The 9063-nt window shown below is 35.3% G+C and overlaps 2 long non-coding RNA genes across 2 annotated transcripts; one reads left to right on the top strand and one right to left on the bottom strand.

The window, feature by feature from the left end:
- Nucleotides 1-1049: 1049 nt before the first annotated feature.
- On the bottom strand, nt 1050-4753 carry LOC101744849 (uncharacterized). The gene is made up of 3 exons (XR_009974656.1): nt 4035-4753; nt 2630-2743; nt 1050-1245 (listed from the first exon to the last, which is right to left on the bottom strand). It is a non-coding gene; the product is annotated as an uncharacterized LOC101744849 (long non-coding RNA).
- Nucleotides 4754-5116: 363 nt separating this feature from the next.
- On the top strand, nt 5117-7336 carry LOC134199944 (uncharacterized). The gene is made up of 2 exons (XR_009974638.1): nt 5117-5215; nt 5340-7336. It is a non-coding gene; the product is annotated as an uncharacterized LOC134199944 (long non-coding RNA).
- Nucleotides 7337-9063: the final 1727 nt, after the last annotated feature.

A 9063-nucleotide genomic window follows, 5' to 3' on the forward strand; every position in this document is an offset into this window, starting at 1 on the left:
CAGTATTCCCTATTACAAGAGAAATTTGATCTAAGGATGAAAAATAAAGAAAACCATAATACTATACACCGCAATAGAAGTTCCACTTCTTTCACGTGCACCAAGTTGCACGCGCACCATTTTTTTTATATTGTTGTATGTTTTATATATATTTGACCGAATTCGTTTTAAGACGATAAAATATTATTATTTAGAAAAAATGTGTCACATTTTTTTGTTTATTGCTTAGATGGGTGGACGAGCTCACAGCCCACCTGGTGTTAAGTGGTTACTGGAGTCCATGGATATGTACAACGTAAATGCGCCACCCACCTTGAGACATGAGTTGTAAGGCACACATCACAGAATTAATTCAAAGAATAAATTTCGGTATGTATCACAAACGGTAACACGACGTAAACAAATTAAGGTCACTCAATACAATTATTCTATTATGGAAAATACTAGCCCAGGGCTGCGCTAATATGCATAATAATTAATGTCTTTATTCTATAATAGTGTAGTATTAGACATTGCGCGTTAACGAGATGTATCAGTCAAAATACCTTTGTGACTGACGCCTGAATGTTGTGTATGGATTTCATATCATAATATGTTTATTTATTTTTAATGGCTAAAATGCGAATACGAATTCGCGAGCCACTTAATACCCTTTTTTTTATTGGTTAGATGGGCGGACGAGCTCACGGCCCACCTGGTGTTAAGTGGTTACCGGAGCCCATAAATATCTACAACGTAAATGCCGCCACCCACCTTGAGACATGAGTTGTAAGGGTATCACTTTTAACAGCATAACGGCTGCCCCGCCCTTCAAAACGAAACGCATTACTGCTTCACGGCAGAAATAAGCAGGGTGGTGGTACCTACCCGTGCGGACTCAAAAGACACGATGTTATTCACCTTCACCTTCACCTTCACCGTGGAAGCCAATCGTGAGCCATCGAAGCCATTCGTTAAGTACGTATTTTATTGAAAAAATTGGTACCTGCCGGCGGGATTCGAACATCGATGCATCGCTACATACGAATGCACCAGACGTCTTATCTTTTAGGCTACGATGACTTACAGCCACGATACTTACAGCACTATTAGGATGCCGCTTTTAATCTTCAGACTTAAGATGCATCTTAATTGCGTCGATTCAAGGTTGTCCGATCCTTCAAATGATGCGCACGATTTCTTCTGAACAGGGAGGGACCCAGACATGGACGGTGATCCATTCGGGAAGGCTTGTAATATGCTGCTCTGTCAACAAAAACATAAAAAAAAGACATGATGTGACTAGTTTTCAGATGGGTTGAGCAGTTTTAACACTTCTTCTCGTCTCATCATCATCATTATCCTGCCCTTCTCCCAGTCACCTGGGGTTGGCGCAACATGTTTTCTCCTTCCATACTCTTCTATCATATACCATTTCTTCGCTCACTCCCCTCTTACCCATATCGTCTTTCACACAATCCATCCATTTCTTCTTAGGTCTACCTCTTCCTCTATATCCTTCCACATTCATAGTTAACACTCTCTTACCAACCTCATTTTCATTTCGACTCATCACATGTCCATACCATCCCAAACGCGCACTCCTCAGCTTCTCTGTCACAGGTGCCACTTTCAGACTTCCTCTAACATATTCATTCCGTATTCTATCCATTCTCGTTACTCCACACATCCATCGCAATATTCGCATCTCTGCTGCATGCAATCGCCTTTCTCAACACTTTTTCTCGTCTAGGTTATTGAAAAAAAAAACATTGTCCCTTATTGGAAACTTAGATTTGTAAGGTAGGTAGGAATAGGCGTTGTCCCCATTCAACTAAGACCACCTTCAGGAGGTCCGTAAGCTGCCTAACTTATTAGCAACGTCAAATAAACTTTGGGAATCTACCCTACTATAAGGGGGCAATTTTAGTTCTGCCGAAACAGACTAAAGTCGAAATATTGAACGACTGATGCCAGTCGTGTTGCTACAAAATTTCGGTCATAAAGGCTTTCCCCGAAAGTTTAAGCAGAGTTGTTTTGGGATTCTGTGGAATATTTAATACTTTCTCAGTTCTAATATGAGTTTCATTAAGGTCGGCCTCATACGAACGTTGTTTGAATGCTTTCTGCGACCTTTTCGTGTAAAATAATCCAACATTACGTACAATTTTGGACCGTGTAATTTTTTTTATGATTTCAAATATATAGTTTATTAATGAATACTAAGAATTTAAATATTATTAGTTTACTTCAGAATATTTTAAACAGTAGATTACACTGCTTATTTCTAAACAATTTTTCTGGATATTAAAATAATTAATAACAATATTGCCATTTATAATCTGTGAAATTTAAACCTAATTTTCAATATCGTGAAACAAACGAACAGCCAAGTGTAATTTATAAGTTCCAAAAAAAAAACGAATATAGAAAATGTGCAATAAAGAAAGCGTGTATCTCGTCAAACTTTTAAAAGTAGAAAGGTTGTTGCCATTTCTAACTTCAATAAACTGAATAAAATCAATGAAACAAATTATACCGTTTCCAGTTATTCTTTCAATCCTCAAGTGCTTCCACCATATCTTCAGAACTTCACAAGTCGTAAAACTATATGATAAAGGCGATATTCTTTACGAGAATACTTGCTTACCTTTTATATCGCCTGTTTCATATTTGATAGCCACCTCCAGTTTATGGACAGTAAATAATTTGATGATGAATTCTATAAGTAGCCTTTTGTGGTAAGCACTTATTATTTTATGAACTGAAAGATAGAATGTTGTTAAAAGTAAAGATTTTCGCGTTATGGTAGTTGAATATCGTCATTCAATATCATCAATAGTCTTACTAGTTTATTAGTTTTGCTATCGTATTTTACGTCTCTGTATTCAAATTATTATTTTATAAATATTGTTAAGATGAACATACAACTCGCCGTTCATGCTATGATGTTTTTAAATTTAGGTAACTTGATTCAGAGTCAATCTAATAAATAAATCGGCACGGCGACGGCGTGTCAAAAAGCGCTTCCTAAATTTGAATTTTTTGTACCTTTTTTTTTGTTAAATTAAACTTTTTCGCCCGAGGTATCGCCACGAGGCTTATTAAAGAGTCTCTGATGTAAATTTAAGATTAATGGCCCACTGTATATCACGGCCGAGGGCTTTAATAACCGTCGGAAGACAATTCCCGTTTAGCTAGGTTGATACCTTCGCTGAATTTTATGAAGCCGCGTCGGCTTCACCGAGTCTTCGTCCTTACAAGGGACTCGCTCTTACAAATGATATGAAATTTTCCAGATGAGAAAACATAATCAAATTTTGTTACCGAAAATCATTAATTTCAATAACAGTAAAACGCTGAGTTATTTTTAGATTTGTTTTAGACACCTCAAAATTGTGCTAAATTCAAGATAAATTAGGATTAAAACTTTTACCGATAGCTGTGGTACAATAAAATAAGTTACTCGAATTATCTATATTTACTTCTGTAGTAGTAGTAGTAGTAGTAGAGATTAGCTACTCCCAGGGGCATGCAGCGATCACGCTTTTTATCTCAGTACATAGGTGAACAGGCTCACAACCCACCCGGCGTTAAGCGGTTTCTGTCATCCACAGATCTTACAACGTGAATACTAATTGTATTATATTATAGACAGTGGTAGCCTTCAAAACGGAACACTTGACTGCTTCGCGGCTAAAATAGGAGCAAACTGGTACCTACTTGAGCATGCCCACAATAAGCCCCACTACGTGGTGGATGAGCTCATGGCCCGCCTGGTGTTAAGTGGTTACCGGAGCCCATAGACACGTGCAACGTAAATGCCGCCACCCACTTCGAGATGTGAGTTCTTAAGTCTCCATTTTTACAGTACAACGGCTGCACCACTCTTCAAAGCGAAACGCACTACTGATTCACGGCTGAAATAGGCTGGGTAGTGGTACCTACCCGTGCGGACTCGCAAGACGTCTTACCACAAGTAAATATTGCGGGTCGGTCTATACTATAGGGCAAGATGTTTTTAAAGGCTATTCCGGGTAATAAGATACGCTCACCATCAGATAGACTCTAGTTATTCTTTTGCAGGCTGAATCCCAATAATGTAAATGTTTGTTTATATTTAGTGGTGCTTTTGAGTTTCATCGATTTTCTAACCACAACGGTACCGATGAAGTTTTCATTTGAAAAATGTTTTATATTCTGATCTCCTTGCCTGTTTGTGGCTTGGTATTTGTCTATTTGAAAATCATTTTTCTGAAGATCAAAAACAAACAACGTTAATGTTTAACTTATAAATATTTCTATTAAAGTGAAACTTTTATTACATGGTCTCAAACTTTTTCGTCTGTGTGTTGCATGTTGCGTGACGGTCGCCCTCGGAGTAGGGATAAAGTGAAAGGTGCCCGTTAGAGCAGCCAAGGCCAATATGGCGGCGCCTATAGTTCGCAGCGGTTGACCGTGTAGTGTATAGACTATTACTCATTTGTGCCAATGCTCCACGCTATTTCGTTTGTTTTTTTAATATGTGTATATAATCTAAATAATTGTTAAGTATTATGTATGTCGTACTCTAAGACACAGAGTTCAATAAAAATATTAGTTGGAGACATAGTCTACTTTTATCATTTCCCATTATCATTCCAATTTTCCAAATATAAAATTAAGATTGATAAAGCGATTGTTATACCCTTAATGGAATATTATTCCATTTTTTTTATTTAAATGTCTATAATGTGAAAAAAACCACACAATCCTTTTTTATTATATTATTTTCATTATAATATACTATAGTTTTATTATATTTGAGACTAGGAAAGAATAAAAATATAGTATGTAATTAGGAGTCGTCGTAGCCAAAAGTATAAGATGCTCGGGGCATTTTGCATATATAAATTGCATTTTAAAGTTAGAGGCTGCGACTCTAGAAATATATTTTCTAAATAAGCAAACACTGAACGAAAATTAAGAAGTTTAAAAGAACGATAATAACTTTCCTGTGTTTGTTAACGAATCAACGTCGCGTCATACAATGATGGCTGTGAATGGCTAAAGATGACGTCATATTGCACGAACCAATAGCAAATCAGGAAACACAATAGTGGCACCAATTGTCAAAATTTAAAAATTATTACACGAAGAAAAAAGATGGACGCGCATGTCAATTCTGCATTTGTAAAATAATTAAAAACTAGAGGTTCTCGCAGTAGTCGAAATTCGACTATAATTAATTGGAATTGTAAGTTTGTACACTATTATAATTGTATTGTATACTTCTATAATCACAAATTTCGCCAAGACTATACTATAAAAAATATTAACAAAGACAAACAATATTTAATCTATTCTCAATTTGACCACAGACGTCAAGAACAGGGGGGTGCAACTCCCATACAAAGGAAAAGAACATTCAACTAGCGTCATCTTTAGGAACCGGCGAGGTCATTTTTGAAACGTTTTGGCCTTAATGAACTAATAAACTCACTAGATGGCAGATACGAGTTCTGACTCAATAAAAAAGGTTAGCGTACTTTGAAGCAGTGCTTCCACTTTTAGGGAATTCTCCCTTTTTTAGGGAAAAATAGCTGATATTTTGGATGATAAAGACAATTTAAAAAATACCAGGATTTAGGATATTTCGGGGTAAAAAGCAAAGCCTATACTAGTAACTGTTGTGAATTTTAAAATAAACGGTTTTTAAAGTAAAACAATGAACATTTTATTTTATGGAGAGAGAATGGAGTTGACAAGTAAAAGAATAAAACAGAGTTGTGTATATCCCAATAAGTATAATCCGCCAAACTTTTATTTACCTATTTTCGTTGATGTCACCAGAACTTACTTGTATTGTAATATACAGGTACTTCATGTACCATGAAAGATTATCATGGTAATTTCATTTACGAAAACCTTGTAATTGTCATTTCACTTTTGCTAGCAGTTCCTTCTTCAAAGACTGAGGTGGAAAGATTATTCAGTGTTCTCAAATGTAAAAACTGACAAAAGAAACAGGCTTTCTAATGAAACCCTGAACGGCTTGCTTCATAGAAAGTTCCCAACTTTGCCAGCAAACAATTGCTCAATTTTAGAACCGAACAGTGTTAGGTTGCGTGCAGCAAAAGAATATAAAAGCAATGCGTCGACTTCCTTGAAAATTCTAACCCTATAGATCTATGATCTTCTGGGGGCGTTTATATTATATATACCTACATTAAATAATATGCTGTGGTTTATTTTCTGTATTTTATTTATGCTTTCTATATAAAGGATTTATGAAAGTTGTCTAGGAAATTTTAGGGATAAATTCAAAAGAAACTAGGGTAAGCACTTATAATTATAATTATATTTATAAGCACTGGTGACCACTTATCATGAGCCGGGTTGCGTGCTCGTCTGCTGTTGAGTGCAATAAAATTTTTCGAAACCCTTTCTATTATTTAGATGTAATATTAATGTACATTTAATTTGGATTAAAAGATAAATTTACATTTTATGTTTGCATGTGAATGTTTATAATTCATTTGCATGTAACGAACATCAGTTTCTTTTGTAACAAAATGCAAACTAATGGTTTGTAATGAATGTAATTAACTTTAAGATTATTTTCTTTCAATCTGCTGTTTGTTTCATCTAGTATTACCAAAGCTAAAGCATCAGAAACGTCAGAATAGAAATAATTTAGATAGGGAATAAAAGTATAATTAATGTAATCATGTCTAAAATTACTATAAGCGTCGTTAAGTACAAACTATCAATATTTAAGAGTACTTTAAATCATCATTACATTTTTTAAACATTTTTTGTTTTTTTTTTGTTTTTCAAATCATGTAACAAAACGTTTGTGCAGAACAAAATGTCACATGTTATGAACATGATTGTGGGTTAATCGTTTCTTAAATTTCTAAATATTTATAAGAATGCTAAGATTAATTTAGTATTCACTTTAGTGTGTGTATTATCTCTACAATGCTAGTTTAAATGACAATTATTGTATGACGAAGCATAGGTAGTGTTTATAGATGTAATATTTTCATACAAGGTCATGATCTGTCACGATCAACTTTAAGCAAGAACTGCTATCGTTAAGAAACAAATTTATTAAATTTAATTCAAATTGTCTACTATGTTTGTAATGGAAAGCTGACATGTTTATATTTCGCATAAATGACTTAATTGACATTGAATGATTTGATTATCTAGACTTAATTAACTTTTAGATAACTTGCGATTTAATGTGTACGCTAGTAGGATTAATCTAGAGGAGTTATTGTTATTCGAAATTTTATACAATTGTACGTTCATACAATCTTTTAACAGAAAATTGTTTGTAATATAGGGAAATTAAATAGCTTACAGAGAATTACAGCTTTTTATTTTAAAAAACTGTTTTCTCTCTGTATGAAAAGATCTTATCGATTAGAATGCTGAACACATTCAAACATTCCTTAATATCTCATAAGTACTACCGGGAATTTCAGCGATTCTAAACGATAAGATTTTTTCATAAAGAGAGTTATTAAAAATATTAAAATTACTAAAAAAGCCACCTGGTGGGGGGTAGGGAGACTAATAATCGACCGTAGCGACGCCTGCTGGACCGGGCTTTAACTAAAGCAAAAATAAAAATGAGAGTTGCGCATCTATCTCTAATATATTAAGTGTATAATCTATGGTCAAGAACAAAAGTTTGACAATAAATAGTATGCATGCGTGTGTGCGTCAAATACACGGTATGCAGATGTGTAATGTTTTCTTTATTGATTTAAAGTATCTTTTATGCATTATTTTGAAAAAATATTAGCATTGTGCACTTCTTCTCTATATTCTCTATCAGTGTGGAATTTCATACTCCTCCGTCCGCGCAATTTTTGTAAAAAGGGATACAAAGTTTTTGCTTCACGTATTAATATATAGATAATATAATTAGTATTTGAAGAAGTAAACGCATTTATTCATTTTCCTGGCCACCTCAAGATACCTCTAAGAAATAGACGCAACAGTGATTAATTCAAACAAATTTGTGGAGCTAGAGGTGAGGTCTTTCACATGAGACACACATGCGGTTGACGGTTACAAATTTTATCGTCGAAAAGGAATTTATATAGCTCGAACAAATTTATAGCGGTTGGCAAGGTTGGCTTAGCAAGATGTTTTGCACGATAAAGAACAGGAAATGCATATTTTTACTCGAATTCCTCCGAATCCCGTAACAAATGTATGCGAATGTTCCAGAAGAATTTATTTCCATTGAAGCTTTCTGGGAAACGCTCACGTTTGCAATATAGTGTAGCTTTTAGTTATAAATGCTTGAAGTATGTTTCATGATTTATGTTTTTAAAGCAGCCTCATTTTTCATACCTTTGCTCTTGTATATTGAAAGAGTGGGCAATAGTGCTAACTTTTAAGTCTGATGCTACCTAATGTGTTGAGAATTGACAGAATTCTTAATAAAATAGGCAATGTGCGTCATAGGTTAACCTGCTTCAAATCGTGATTGTTTCCCTAATGACCACTACCATTCCTCTTACAATCGTACTATACGTAGCGCATAAGGTCGATTTTCTTGTAAATATCTTTCATTAGATAACAGTACAGTTCTTATTGGCATTTGAGTGTTATTAACGTGCGATATGAGTTGTGCAAGTCGTAGGGCGTGGTGTGAACTCGTAACTATTGGTACCACTGTTTTACCGCGAAGTAAACTTGCGAGATAGAAAGTATCTCTGTAACTGAGACTTAGGTATAATTCCTTAATTTTCGACCAAGAAGGTAAAAAACGAGATAAAGTAAAGAAAATAGCCACACACACGTACACACGCGCACACGCGCACACGCGCACACGCGCACGCACTCACTCACTCACTCACTCACTCACTCACTCACTCACTCACTCACTCACTCACTCACTCACTCACTCACTCACTCACTCACTCACTCACTCACTCACTCACTCACTCACTCACTCACTCACTCACTCACTCACTCACTCACTCACTCACTCACTCACTCACTCACTCACTCACTCACTCACTCACTCACTCCCTCACTCACTCACTCACTCCCTCACTCACTCACTCACTCCCTCAC

This window comes from Bombyx mori, chromosome 13 (assembly GCF_030269925.1).
Source record: "Bombyx mori chromosome 13, ASM3026992v2".
Lineage (NCBI taxonomy): Eukaryota > Metazoa > Arthropoda > Insecta > Lepidoptera > Bombycidae > Bombyx > Bombyx mori.